Below are 11,508 nucleotides of genomic sequence, written 5' to 3' on the forward strand. Positions count from 1 at the left end.
CACAGAAGAATTTCATGAAACAACATATGAGCAAGAGCCTATGGTGATGAAAGAAGAAGTTCAGGCTGCTTTGAAGGAAATGGCAAAATATAAGGCTCCAGGAATAGATGGTATACCAATTGACATATTTCAGTTGACAGATGCTGCCATGGACATGCTCACCAAGTTGTGCCAAGAAATCTGGAGAACAACCACTTGGCCAACTGACTGGAAGAGACCATAAATATAGGCCTGGTTAGATGAGATCATGTGATCAGAGACTTTATCGTCAATGTCAGATAGATCTTGGCTGAAAACAAAGAGTACCAGAAGAATAACTATCTGTGCTTCATTAACTATGCAAAGGCATTTTACTGTGTGGTTCACAATATACTGTGGCTGACCTGGAGAAAAAGGGGATCCCTGAGCATTTGATTGTATCTTTCCAACATATATACTAAATATGTCCTCATAAGGACCTATTTTATGATGAGTAATGTGGCATCAGGACAGGAAGGACGACTCATCAACAACCTACTTTATCCAGAGACACACCCTTGCTAGTACAATCTGAGGAGGACTGGAAGCATTTGCTGCAGAAGGTAAAGGACTATAGTATTCAGTATTGATCGAAGTTCAACATAAAGAAAACAAAGATTCTTACTACTAGATCAATTGGTAATACCATGATAGATGGAGAAGAGATTGAGATTGTTAGCAATTTCAGCTTGCTCAGCTCCACACTCTTGGCACAAATATTCAAGAAATCAAAAGATGGATTGCTTTGGGGAAAACTGAAGCCAGGGACCTCTCAAAAGTGCTGAAGAACAACTATGTCAGCTAGAGTAAGGTATACCTGAGACAAGCCATGGTCTTCTCAATTATATGCTATGCATCAGAGAGCTAGAAAATGATCAAATATGACAGAGAAAGAATTTATGTCTTTGAATTGTAGTGCTGAAGAAGAGTATTAAACATACCATAGACTGCCAAGGCTGCTCTTTTGAGGCAAGGATTTTGAAGCATCATCTCACCTACTTTGGGTATGTGGCCAGGATGAACCAGCCCCTAGAGAAGTATATCATGCTTGGAAGGGTGGAGAAAATTGCAGGAGAGGAAGACCTGAGATGAGATGGATTAACACAGTAAGTGAGATAATGGGGGTAGGTGTGTCAGAGACAATGAGGTGAGCTCAACATAGTGCAGAGTTTAGAGCTATTGTACAAAACAGGTGACTTGATGGCACATAGCAACTACACAAGATTATCTACTCATGTTCAAACAGGATGTTGTTTAGCTTTCAGATGCATAAGCTTTTCTCCTTATCTTCTTGTTGTAGATTTCTAATTTTATAGTATTTTGGTCTGAAAAAATTATTTTGTATTACTTTTTGTTATTAATTTTATTGCATCTTGCTTTGTCACTTAAAATATGATCTATTCTAAAACAAATTTCATGCACACTGCAGAAGAATGTATATTAAGTTTTTGTTAGGATGCATTAGCCTGTATATATCTATGAGATTGAGCTGGTTGGCAGTATGGTTTAGTTCTTCAGCTTATTTGTTGAGTTTCTTTCTGGTTGTCCTATACTTTAAGAGTGGTAGGTTTCCTTAATGTATGTTTTCATTCTCCTTTGTTTCAAGAATATTTTTTCCTTTATTTTTTCTACTACTTCTCTAGTCCTTTGGCAGTAAAAAAGTTCCTCTGTCTTGGGATCTCCCCACTTCAGAAAGAAGAGAGCAACTAACCCTTCCTTAAGTCTTCTCTAGTGTGTGGCAGCTGGCGAGAAAGCTTTCCTGGCTGGGTCTCTCACCTGTTTAGGGAAGGGAAGGGAAGGGAAGGGCAATTTATCCCACCTAAAGTCCTTTCTGGTTCTGTGCAGCTCTTGAATTACTTCTGGAAACTTGACATATTTTATAATTTTGGGAAAATTGAGGGTCATCTTCTTATATTCCTTTTCCTCACCATTGCTTTATTTCACTGTTGAATATGAAATTGTGTACCATGAGATTTTTGTGTTTATATGTCCAATGTTATTTTTTTAAATAATCTCTGTAGTTTTTTCTTTTCTTCAATCTGAAAAAATTTTTGATCTATTCTTTTTTTTCACTAATTATCCCTCTGACAGATTTAATATACTTTAAAACCCATCTTTGACTACTTAAATTTATCTATTATGAAATTAAATTTTAATCTATCCATTTAATTTTCTTTCACATTTACCTTTATGCATTATCTAGTGATAATGTTTCTTTTTTTAATTTAATCCTTTAAATAAATTTGTCACCAATTGGTCTAATAAAGTCATCATCTTAATTATAATTTTCCTAAGATTTTTCTTTCAGTCTTTGCCTTTTACAAACTTAATTATCTTGTTGAATGCCAGCCCAAATATACTTTAAATAATAATGTTAATAAATACAGAAACTTTGAAACTTTAAATATACTTATCTGCTTCCAAAGATAATATCTTTTGATACTTTTGTTAGGAAGTAAGGGCAATAATAGATAATCTTAATTCAATCATGGGATGAATTGATTCAAATATGGGGTTTTTAGCTGGTTTTTAGACAGTTAATCTATTTTGAATGTTTATTACTAAGATAAGAGAACCTAGAATAAAAATAATGATTTTTCACTTGTACTTCTGAGATATTTACCAGTTTCAGAAGACTTGAACTCTGTTTTTTGCCACCCAATCAAATAAGTCCACTAATGGTGTATTGAAAACATTTTTCTTTCTAATCTCTAGTTTCAGGGAGAAAAGTGATGTAATCCCTCTGAACTTGTATTTTTTTTTAACTTGCTTCCTAATTTTTGTACCTGTCCAAAGCTTTAAATAAATGATACTATATTGCTCAATAATTAAATTATTTCAGATAGGTAGTTAAATTTAAATAGATAGTCCATTATTAATAGAGTAGGCACACTTCTTTTTTTCTTGTAAGACCGAATTAAAGAGTAAACATTGACAATCTGAAGAAATTGTACTACTCAGTGAATTATAACCCTGCTTCAGATAGTTAAGATTATTTATTTCCTAAAGATTTCATTCAAAAGATACCACAAATGTTGTTATTGTTGTTGATTGCCTTAGAGTCAAGCACAACTCAGAGCAACCCTATGAACAAAAGCTCTGGTGGCCTAGTGGTAAGAAGCTTCATTACAATATCAAAGATAGAGGTTTTGAATCCACCAGTGTCTCCACTAGAGGATGAGTAATCTCCTCCAGTGTGATTTATTGCCTCTGAAAAAGTACCACAGGGTCAGCTATGAGTCAGTTCCAACTTGATGACATACAACAGGAACAAAATGTCTAAATTCCACAAGGAAATGTAAAAGAAGGCTTGAAGGTGATGAGGTTCATTCTCATAATGTCCCTTGTCACATAATAAAGAAATAAATGCACAAAGAAACACAAAATCAATTAATCTGTGCATATCTATATTCTATTAGCATTATACAACATTTTTCTTCTTCTGTCTTTTCCATGATTTTTTTCTTTCCTCACTCCTTGCTGTGGAGTCAATTACAAATACAATGCAAAGTGGCTTCTCTTCTATGAGGTTTTCAGGGAATGACTTTTTGGGAAGGAAATCGCCAGAGCCTTTTGTCATTGTCTCTAGATAGACTCAAAACTATCAGCACATTAACATTTTGCACCACCCAACAAGTTTCTCTGTGACACATATTTAAAAAACTCACTGCCATTAGTCAATTCCAATTCACAGAGGACATATTCTGTAGAACAGAAGTGCCCACACAGTTTCTGAGACAGTAAATACTTAAGGAAGCAAATTGGCATATCCTGCTTCCAAGGGTCAGATTGTGACTTTGCACTGCTCACCTGCTGCTTAAAGTCAACACTTAAATCACTCTGCTAATAGGAATCCTTAGCTACTTGTTTTTACTGACTCACCATCTCCCAGTAAGAACCACCTCATGGCTGACACTTTTCAGCAGGTTTTCAGAAGCTGTAAATGACAGGGGAGAGGGGATTGCTCATCCTTCTCTTCCTGGGTGGCTGGTGGATTCGAATCTTCAGATAGCCACAACAATCTTGGTCCCTAGATGATAGCAAGAGGAGCTCAGGCATAATTGTCTAATTTCACACTTACAGCAAACAGCTGGTTAGGTTTAGGATGATGGTAGATAGTTGCCCAAGTTTAGGACAATAATAATTTGCCTAAGGAAAGTCCATTAACCAGATTGATTATCTAGCTCTAAAATTATTATCCTAGAAAATGAGGATTTGCAATCAAGTCACTCTGGCATAAAACATTGATAAATTACTACAGAATGCACCATTAGCAAGAGCGTTTGATAACTACCTACCTTGAACATCAAACACAGGACTTCTGACAAGCATCTTGGGAAGAATATCATGGAATAAATATCCTTGTCTCTACTCAATTGGTGTAGGGAGCTGAACAATATCATTTTTCAGTCACACAGAGACTATACCAACAGAGTCCCTTTAACTACATATTGTTGTTGCAATTGTTGTTATGTGCCATCTAATCGGAGCTGATTCATTACTGAATCTCCAGCAGGTTTTCAGAGTCTGTAAATAAAAAGGAGGAGATTGTCCACTTTCCCTTTGAAAATTTCTTTCCCACATAAGTTCTCTTAGGAAACAAGCTAACTGACTAGCAGTACCTTTATACCCAGGGGTCCTCATCCAAGGGTACCGTATTTCTCTTTAGCAGAGGACCCACTCCTCATCCTCTGCTATTTTTGAATGAGGGGAGGGAAAGTGTTCTTGCAGATATATCTTTTACATTATTTTATTTTATTATACAGATTTATTTAAAAGTGTGAATACATTGTTTTTCACATCGGATCTTTCCTATTTCCTTCACCTACCCCCTACCCATCAAATTATGTGACCCTATTTTTAACATCACCCATACTCACCCCTTTGTTTGTTGTTTAGGAATTGGATGCTGCTCCTGCTTCCCAACCACAGAAGATAAATCTTAAAAATAAATTCATACTTTCAAATACCTAATGTATAGAAGTCCAAAATCAAAGCATCAGTGTGAACATGAGCTATGATTCTGAGTAAAATTCTCCCTTGCTTCATGCTGCCTGGTGTGTTTTCCTTTGATTTACTGACTCATATCTTCAATCTCTGCTTCTATCTTCATGTGGCTGCATTCCTTTTATGTCTGTTATTTTCGTCTTTTAAGGAAAGCTAATTTACCGTATTAGTACCCAACATACTCTCGTATGACCTGATGTGAATGTGAATTACATTTGCAAAGATGCTGTTTTTCAAAGATCAAATTGACAGGAGGTTAAGTGTCCAAGCATCTTTTTGAAAGGCACATGTCAGTCTGTAAAATCGAGTTTTTACCTATATATTTTAGCAGTATATTTACATGTAGATGTAAAGAAGACCAGCTTCATTTATGTTAAATTTGCAAACACACAGCACTTTTCTTAAACAATTTTTCTAGATGATCCCTTTCAACAAACTCGGAGCATTGTGTAACTTCTATGTATGCAAATATTGGACAGTTGACAAAAAGAACAGAAAATTTGATGCCTGTGGATCATCGTTAGTAAGGAATATTGAATATGTCCTGGGCTGCCACAAAAATGAAAAAAAATCCGTTTTAAATGGCAAAGAACTGTATCTAGAAAGGAATATCATGCATGGTAAATTAATAGTTCTTAAGTGATATCAAGTAGACTATGACTCTTAATGACTTTATGAGAAACAGACCTTGCTCACTCCTGTGCCAGCCTCACGATCGCTACAATTTTTAAGCCGATTGTTAATCACTGTGTCATTCCGCCTTGTTTAACTCTCTTCTGATGACCTCTGCCTTTCCTTGTATGTTGTTGTTATGTGCTGTTGATCACTTGCCACTCATAGCGACACTATGTACAACAGCTCTGAACCCTGCTGTAACCTGTGCCAATCGCACTGCTTCTGACACACCTCCCGCTTTACCCCAGTCACTGAATCAATCCATCTCATCGAGAGTCTTCCTCTCTTGTGCTGTCTCTTCATTCTCCCAAGCATGATGTCCCTCTCCAAGAACAGGTTACTCCTTGTAAGTATGTCAGACAAAGCTTCAGAATTTTTAGTACAAAAAAAAAGCAAACAATGGAGTCAAGCATAAAAAGATTATGGAAATATCACAGGTCAGGTAGCAGTTTAATTGTATATAAGTTGAGCGTGGTTTGAAACTTAATGGATGACAATTAGCAACAATAGCAATCTTGTACTGTGTTGTTAGGATTTGCTATCAAGTTGCCTGCAACTCTTAGTGATCATATGTACAGTAACTTTGAACTCTGCCCTATCCTGAACCAGCCTCACTGTCTCTTATACCACTACCCCCCATTACCACAGTCACTATGTCACTCCATCTCATCCAGGGTCTTCCTCTCCTTCACTGCCTCTGCACCTTCCTAACATAAATGTCTTCTACAAGGACCAGTTCCTCCTGGCCATATATCCAAAGTATGTGAAATGGAGTTAAAAAATCTTTGCCTCCAAGAAGCAGCTTGGTTTCATCCTTTCCAAAGCAGATGATTGTTTTCTTGGTGGTCCATTCTATGTTCAATACTCTTCCCCAGTACCTCCACTCAAAGGTATTGATTCTCCTTCTGTCATCCTTAGTCATTGTTCAGCTTTCTGATCCATAGCAAGTAATTGAGAAAATTATGTCATGGAACAGGTGCACCTTAGTCTCTCGATTGACATTGTTTCTCTTCAGCACTTTGGAGACGTCCCTGACAGCAGATTTCCCTGATGCAATTTGCGTTTTGTTTTGTTTTGTTTTGTTTTTTTTTAATTTCCTAACTGCTAGTGCCAAGAGTGTTGATTGTAGAACTAAGCAAGCTGAAATTGTTAACAACTTCCATCTTTTCTCCATCTATCATGGCACTACCAATTGACCCACTGATGATATTTGTCTTCTTGATGTTGAACTTCAGCCCATATTGAAGACTACAGGCCTTGACCTTCTCTAAATAATGCTTCAAGTGTACCTTAGTTTAAGCAAGGAAGGTTGTGTCATCTGCATTACACAGGTTATTGATTGATGAGTTTTCTCCCAATCCTGATGCCACATTGCCCTTTCTAAATGAGAATGTATGAGTATACATTATATAAATATCATAATTATGTAATAATTATGTATTTAATCTCCCTTTTTTCATCATCAGTCAAAGAATGACTTCTTTAATCTTCGGCAAGGAGAGTTAACATCTTGATCAGTCTATCAATGTTTGTAGAATTCTAACTTTGGTTCTACTTAATGCATTAAGTTTTTTACAAAATGCTAGGAGAAAATAAGCCCTGTGGCCTAGTGGCAAGAAGTTGCACTGCAATCCTGAAGGCCCAAGGTCCACAACCCCCAGCTGCTCCATGGGAGAAGGATAGGCAATCTCCTCTCGCACAATTAACTGCCTCTGAAAACCTACCAGAGGGCCAGCTATGCATCAGTTCTAACTCTGTGGTATGCTACATAAAAACAAATAAAACCAAAAAAACTAGACACAACCACAACAAAAAAGTCAAATATGACTTGTTTTTTTTTCTTGTGGGTTTTGTTTTTGGTTTTGGTGGGGTTTTTTTTGTTCTTTTTTTTTTACATAATTGTAAATGGACACAGGAACATTTTCCAAAGAAGCTAAAAAAAGGAAGGCCTTGGTAACAAAGACATTGGGAGTGAGGAAGCATGTAAGAAAAAGAGCAAAGGGGTAAAACAGAGTTTGAGGACATTTAACCCTAACTGAGTTTAACATTTTGAAATTCTCTTTCATGGTTTTCCTTCTTCCCCACCTTTCACTTTTCATAGTATATGCAAAGAAGCAAAACTAAAAAGCACTCAAAGAGCTCTTGTTTCAGACTTCAAAGTAGTCGTACATAGCTAGGAGATCAAAAAGAAGACTTCACACATATTTTGGCTTATCAAATGTAAAGTGTATAGCATGAGATGTGCTCTTCTCTTTTTACATACACACAATGCACTGTATATATGAAGTCATATTTGAAACTTGTGTCCAGTATCTTTTAAATGAACATTGTACTCTTTGGGGAGAAAGAAATATGTTTCATTTTAACTAATACAAGGACATAAAATTTCAGATTGAGTCATGGAAGGAGTGAAAGAGAGAAATAAAATGAGTCAGACAATGAAACAGTGCTGAGAAAATAAGTAACAAGAAAAGGGTTTCCTTGGTAACAACAATATTTTGAAAGATTTCAGACAAGATTCCAACTGGATAAAAGTATCCGATTAACATTTACATCAAGAGAAGGCAACAATGAAGATCTAAAGGTTCCAGAATTTGCATTGCACATCTAAATGTGATTTTCAAAATTAAACTGTAGAATTTATTTAATTCAGATTACTTTCTCTATTTTGGTTTCAGGCAGAATTTTGAAGGTCATGGCAATCTAGCAAAGAAGAGTTTGAGAGAGCAAAATGGCACTTACACTTGATTTCCAACTTAAGATTCAAATTTCTTTGACCAAAACAACAAAATACGTACCTAAGAGATAAACACTTGATGCATATTTATGGAGAATTCTGATTCCATTTAGTCTGAGAAAGACAGTATTTTGTGTTCTTTACATTCCACTACTAAGCATGAAGTTTATTCTCATTTCCTGTGCATTTAGAAGGAAGCCTTTTAAAGCTTTTAGCCTTTCAAACCTAGATTGGTAAATACAGATGATTTTGATGAAAATCTGTTGTACATATAAACTTTGGATAACAAAGCCAAACGGTCACCCTGATGAATATCCCCCTATGGTCACTGAGGAAAATTCCATCTTCTTGGGCAGCGTTTTAGCATGTCACAAATGACAATAAAATGGAGAATACTAGATTTCAAAAGGTTTTTCAGTTCTGTGGGTGAGGGAAATTCAATTATCTTAGACTTAAATGAATTATGAACAAAACAAAACAAAACTGCTTGTAGTCCAAAATAATACTTCTTATCATAGAAAAGTTTTCATAACAATAATCCTTGTTGTTCTCAGCCAAAACTGACATGCAAAAAACCTGTTGCATTCTGTTCTTATTTACCTCAAATACTAGGGATAATCAATGTAGAGAGTTGATAAAAGAAAAAATAAAAACACACCAGTTTTATCACATAAATTCTGACTTAAAGTGACTCTATAGGCCAGAGCATAACTGTCCATAAGGTATTATTGCAGGTTGTCATGTTACAGAAGGACACAGCTACATTTTTTTTCTCTTGGAACAGCTAATACATTCAAGTTCCGGACCTTTTGATTAGCACTTGAACCTCTATGTCACCAGAACTCCAAAAAAAAAAAAGTCTCACTCTCTCTCATTGTTGTCATCTGAATAAACTCTTAAGTCATATTTCACTGGATTTCCGAATCTGTAAATCACACAGGAGCACATTTCCCACCCTTCTGCAGTGGACTTGAAGGTCTCTTCAAATCACCAAAGAGTAAAGGAGGCTTTGGACCAACAGCATAATCCCGTATGGACTATACCACAACAGCTTCTTGAAAATAGCTAACTTTCATCACCTTTTCTCTGTGGTCACCACTAGATGCCACGAGAACTCACCATATGTAAGAGATTCAACTTTAACAAAGCAATCGACATTATACTTTGCTATAAGAAAATTAAAAGTAAGTAAACTCAGGTTTCTGACATACAAGGTAATATTCTGATAGAACAATTGAAAATCTTTGCTTAAAAGTGCTGGGAAAGCAGATAACATTTCTATTTTATTACCTTTTCCATAGTTACAGTTAAAACTATTGAGTTTAAGTAAAATAAAATATATGCCCACCTTTAATTGTAATTTTAACTACCGAGGGGAAAAATTTCAGATCAAAAATTTAGCAAAGGTTATAGTTCTTACTAATTTACATGATTTATTCATGCCTGATAATTATAGGCAATATCTAATGAGTAGTAACTGGGAAATAAAGTTAAAATAAGCTATAGAAATGTATATGGATATCTACATGTATTCTTATTACATCTAATTCTGGTAAATGATATTTAAAATAACATCTACGGAAGGACAATGATATTTCTAATTAAATATTGTCCTTGAGTCTGAGGTTCCATTACTAATTCTTTTAGATTATTAAGGTTTCTGAAAAAAAAGACAACTATTCTGAAAGAGAAAATCCTTTGCTTATACAAATTGCAAATATTTTCTCTATCTTTAAAAATGAATACAGTGCTGCCATGCAAATATAACAAAAAAACTAATTTTTTTTTTCAAAGAGAAAAGCGAACTGAGCGGGGATTGGAAAGGGAGGAAAATGTGCAATAATGAATGAATGTAAATCCAAGTTCTATATAAACTTTCATTAAAATCTCAACAAAAAGTAAATAAAAATATTATATTATTCAAAAATTTTTAAAAACTAATACAGTGTACAAATTATTATTATGAATACTAATTGCTTTGCATTTTAGAATCTGATATCTCCTAAATGGATAAATGCTAATATGCACATGTCCAGCAATTTTAGTGTAATACAAAATTTATTTCATTAAAGCTTTATTGAGAGCCTACTATGACCTTAATATTCTGGTAGAAATTAGAATATAGGACTTTGTTACTTTGCAAACTGTTTCTGTTTCAAGTGTTCCTTACTTTCAGCAAACAAGATCGTATCATCCGTGTAGTGTAAATTGTTTATGATTCTTTCTCCAATCCCAATGTTACATTTTTCTTCACAGAATCCAGCTTCATAAATTATTTGCTCAGCATACAGATTGAATAGATACAGAAAAATGATACAACCCTAATATAAACTTTACTAATTTTAATCAGTGCAGAAGTCAAACAACAGCTTCTTGGTCTAGGTATAGGTCTTGCATGAGCACAACTAAGAGTTCTGGGATTTCTTTTCCTCTCTATATTATCCCTAATGTGTTATGATCCACATAGTCAAAATGCATTTGCATAGTCAATGAAACAAAACAGATAATCTTCTGGTATTCTCTGTTTTCAGCCAGGATCCATCTGACATCAGCAATGATATACCTGGTACCACAGTTTCTTCTAAACCTCGGTTGAACTTCTGTTAATTCTCTATTACTGTACCCTTCTAACCACTTTTAGATGATCCAGAAATATTTTACTTGTGTGTGCTAATAACGAAAGTGTTTGACAATTTCCACATTTGTTAGATTATCTTTCTAAGAAATGGGAATAAATATGGAATTCTTCTAGTCAGTTAGCCAGGCAGCTGTCTTCCAAATTCCCTGGCGTAGATAGATTGCTGAGCTTGTCCACGGCTGCATGTGCCAGTGGAAACATGTCAATTGGTATTCTATGGATTCTTGGGATCTTATATTTTTGCCAGTGCCTCCAGCGTAGCTTGAACTTCCTTCATTACTATTGGCTATTGTTTATGTGATGTTTCCTGAAATTTTTAAGTGCCACCCAATTGTTTTTGGTACAGGGACTCCACGTAATCTTTACATATTCTTTTCTTTTTTTTTCTTTACATATTCTTTATAAGAATATGTATTTACATATTCTTTTAATA

This window comes from Elephantulus edwardii, unplaced genomic scaffold, assembly GCF_000299155.1.
Source record: "Elephantulus edwardii isolate Elephantulus edwardi_28Jun2011 unplaced genomic scaffold, EleEdw1.0 scaffold00010, whole genome shotgun sequence".
Lineage (NCBI taxonomy): Eukaryota > Metazoa > Chordata > Mammalia > Macroscelidea > Macroscelididae > Elephantulus > Elephantulus edwardii.